The sequence below is a fragment of the Pyrgilauda ruficollis genome, unplaced genomic scaffold (genome assembly GCF_017590135.1).
Source record: "Pyrgilauda ruficollis isolate IOZ18807 unplaced genomic scaffold, ASM1759013v1 scaffold23, whole genome shotgun sequence".
Taxonomy (NCBI): Eukaryota; Metazoa; Chordata; class Aves; order Passeriformes; family Passeridae; genus Pyrgilauda; species Pyrgilauda ruficollis.
The window spans coordinates 2,787,429-2,792,003 of NW_024522539.1; positions in this window are offsets into that span (position 1 = coordinate 2,787,429).

Sequence of the window (4,575 nt, forward strand, 5' to 3'; positions counted from 1 at the left end):
TGAATTCATGTGTCAAGTCAATCACAGGAACAGATAATATTGGAGTTATATAAAATTTCGGAAGGAACCCCCACCCACCACCTGTAACACTCACTCGCCACTGTCAGAACAGTTCTGTAACTGAAGACAGCACCAAAGAGAAGTTGTCCTTAAGGCTTTCTGCACAGCAGATGATGGGATCATTACAATTTATTCTGCATATGAACTGAGAAAGAGAATAAGTGTTTATTTTTATTCCCACCAGAACAGTATCTGAAAGTTTCCACTGGACTCTGACTATAAGTGCTACTTGCTTGAGTTTATTCAAAAAGTTTCGCATCTTAACATGGAAAGAAGGGGAGGGAAGGAAGGAGGGAAGGAGGGAAGGAAGGAAGGAAGGAAGGAAGGAAGGAAGGAAGGAAGGAAGGAAGGAAGGAAGGAAGGAAGGAAGGAAGGAAGGAAGGAAGGAAGGAAGGAAGGAAGGAGGAAGGAAGGAAGGAGCCATGTGCAGAGGACAGTGGTCTCAGGGAAGGAAGGAAGGAAGGAAGGAAGGAAGGAGCCATGTGCAGAGGACAGTGGTCTCAGGATCCTCCACCAGAGCTGGGGATGGTCTCAGACATGCTGTTGGGCACAGCAATGCCATGAGCTAATTCCTGCCCTCAACAAATCCAGCCAAACTGCATTAACAAGAGCTTGGACAGGCACTGAGGAGATGAGCCTCTCCAACTTTTCTCCCAGAGAGGATTAGGAGCTTGCATAGGGTAATTTCTGAGCCCAGGCAGAAGAGCTGTGTTTGAATAGTACCTAAAAGCCTTCTTGATGCCATGTGCAGAATCTCAAGCTCCCTGATGCTGCAAGTCTCACCCCTCGACCTTCCTTAGAGCCCTCCCCCCCTCCTTTGTGCACACTCAGTGCTGAAGCCATGAACTCGAGTTTTACCCTCTGCTGTGTGACAGGACACCAAGGAGGGATCACACCTGCCCTGATTTCCCCATCCACCATTTCCCAAATTAAAGCTACACCAGCCCTGTCCTCTTTCATGAGCACCGAGTGAGAGCAAAGGGAGAAAACCACAAGGGGAACAGATGCTGCAGTTTGAAGAACAAGAGAGAGAGAGAAAAAGATACCACTGCTCTCTGAAAGCATCCAGAAATGTTCCTATTCAATTCATTCAGGCCTACACAAGATCAGGGAGAGCACAGGACTACTGTGAGGAAAATCTAGGTCACATATGATCACAGCAGCACAGCTGCCATCATCTCAATGGCCATGTGAAGTGAGTGAGGACTGCAGCAAGGACCTCTGCTGAAGAGGTTTTTTTTTTTTTTTTTTTCAGTCCTATTTTACAATTTCCCCTCATTAAGGTGTATTTTCCGGCAGGGCTGTGAGTACATTGGGTCTTCAATTGGGGTGAAGGATTTAGCTATAAATCCCAAAAATGATTCAGTCAGTGGAATTTCTGTAGGATCATTTAAATAGTTTATAGGCTGCCAGGCAGGATTTTAACCTTCTAACAGTGACAGGAACAGTGTTACTTTCCTGTTCTTTTGAATGCCAACACATTTCTTAGTTCTCTTTGTTTCATATCTGTTGTGGATACACATTGCTCCCATTTTCATTAAGGAAACAGGAATCTTATGCTGTTTTAATACACCTGTGAAAACTTCTTGAAATCCTCTCATTCAGTGCTCTCTTTTTGTTAAATACACAGGTCAAACCCTGTGGTCCCTTCTCCCCCTTCAAACAGAAAAGTTAAAATAAATGCATGCACACAGACAAAAAAAAAAAAAAAAAAAAAAAAAAAAAAAAAAAAAAAAAAAAAAAAAAAAGAAAACACAAAAAAAAAAAAAAAAAAAAAAGAAAAAAAAAAAAAGAAAAAAAAGAACTAGGACAGCACAGCCCCAAACCATTATCTTTTTTCTTTATAGTTAAACAGACCCTCCAGCACCTTCTCCTCTCCCCTTTTCTACACCTGAATAAAGCCAGGCAGGATCTAAAGCCCAAATACTGAACACTCCTGCAATTCAGGAGATTAGAGGGAAAGGACAAATGTTCCTGGGTGCCATGAAGCTAAGCCAAGCATCTTGGAGCAGCATTCATTAAGGAGCTGTGCCAAAAGTCCTGGCGCAGGCAGCTGGAGCAGGAGCAGCTGCGGAGCAGAGGAAGTGCTGCACGGCACAAGGCAGGAAAATAATGCACACAGGGAGCCTGTGGTGGAAGTGAGGATGTTACAGATACAGCATTAATAAGGATTTGTTCCCCAAAACAAGCAGCCCAGACAGCAGAGCAACAGGAAGTCAAATCACCTGAGTGCAAAGGGACTGACTCACACCTGTTGTGAGACCTGGCCATTTGTCTCCCAAGGTTTTCCTAGCCTGGTGATGCTGCATCCCTTTCCAAGCCCTGGGACCAGCCCAACTGCTTCCAGCCTCAGGGAAAAGCAGTGACACTCAGGGCTTAGGGCAAGGACTCCTGTGAATCATGGCTGCTAATTATGTAACTCAGTATGTGTGGAAAAGACAGATATTTTAATGCATAGCAGTTAAAAAGCAAAGGCTCATCTTGGTATCTTAGGTAATATATCCTTTACCAGGGACTAGAAATAATATCTCTCCTATAATATTAAAAAAAATCTGACATGAAATCAATGCTGGCTGGAGATCCTGGGTGGTAGCTGACCCTGGCAGCACAGCTCTTCTGCCCTGGGTCAGTCTCTCCCTGTGGAAGTTCAGGGGGGGATTCCAGTGGTTCTTCAAATCCATCGGCCTCCCTGAGCTTTGGGGGGACTGGGTGAAACCTTAATCTGTTCTTGGCTGCCAGGCTCAGGTTTTGCAGGCAGCTGAGGGGCCCGCGTTAGCTGGTTTGAATTCAAAATTCTAATCAGATGAACCAAGTAACTTTCAATCAAATTAGGAGAACAGTAGGGTTTGTTCTTAATCCACCACCATTTAATCTTCCGACTCATTAGTTGTGCATAGGCTCGATGAATATGTATATCTGGAAGAAAAAAAAATGTCTTTGACCTTGATGAGAATGATAACACACATCTCAAGTAGGTGTGAGCTCTCCTTCCATCACACTCACTTTATTATGTAGATTCAACAATTCCTATTGCTCTGAATCAGGGTACTGAGAGTTACAGGCAATCCCACAGCCAATTAGGGTTCTGATGAACCTGGAATGATTAGCACAGTATTTACAGCCAAGCTGCCTCCTACCAATTTGCATGCAAATAAAAATATATCTGTTTTAACAGGCCGTTCTAGGCAATATAACCAGGCTCCAACAACTGGGGTGAGGAAGAGAGAAATACATTCAAAGACTAAAGCTTCAGAGCAGGATTTGGTTTAAGATCTTGAATATACTGTTTCAATACATCAGTGCCATTCCTGCAGTCCCTAATGAAAAACTATTCATACAATTTATTTTTTAAAAGAATTTAAATCCACATACAAAAATACTTAGCCACACTGTTTCCAGAATGAAGATCTCAGCTATCAGGAACATTTCCTCAGTTTAAGAAATTATTCTATACTGCTAAGAAAAATAAACTCATGGGCAAGTTCTCTGAGTTTCATTTGATTTCCTGGCTTATACTTTATTTCTTCTTTCACTGAAATTAATGGGGGAGATTCCTTTGACTGCAACAGAAGTTGGATTGTAAAAACCCTGTCTTCCTTAGGTCTGTTTTGCTCCTCTTGCATTCCATTACAAAAGCTCCCACAACTGGCCTTGACACTTGTCCACACTTCCTGCAATGAGAGTGGCAGAATTGTACTGTAGTCAGTGGGAATTAGGCACAAGTACCCAAAGCATTTTGGCCACTACACCTGGAAAATAGTTCAATATGAAACATTTGTGAAGCACAGACACTGGCTTGGGCTAAAGACAGCCCTAGGGATCAGGGGCTAGGAAAGTATCTGACTCAAGGACCTATGTAGGACTCTTGTGTAGTTCTTGCTAGAAGTGTCTCTCTGGAAGCTGTAACAAAGCTGGGGAGGGATCCAAGAAAAGCCATCTCCTGTTCAGTTTCTTGCTTGGATTTTCATCTTAGAGAAGACCAATCTGTCCCATCAGAGCAGTCCAGAGGCAGGAAATGGAACAAACTAAAGAATACAGCAAGGGAAGGGGCCCTAAACCCCAGTCAGACATGAAAGAACCCAAGCAGGACCATGGCAGGAGACTGCAACCTCTCTTTGCCTGCAACAGCTCTAAGGATGAGAAGCAAAATGTGGATCTCTGCTGTGTGAGTACCCCAGGCAAAATCCTGCTAAAACAGGGAGTGCAAAGCAAAGAAGGAACTGCAGACTGACTGGCAGAATTAAACAAAGGGCTATATTTACTTCTGTGTTCTTCTCCCGTTCAATCGCTCTGTTTCTATCTGTTTGCTGCCTCCATTGTTGTTTATTTTAAAAGCCCCCAGGGACCAGAAATTCCACATTTCTGACAGAGCCCCTGCAGAAGTAACTTCTTCTCTCAGTAACAAAGCAAAAACCAGCTGAGAAGGGGCTCCCACTGCAGAGGCAGCGCTGCCCTTAAGTGAACCAGCATCTACACGTGCAAAGCCTTCCCTCCAAGTGGGGAAGACCTTTTAAC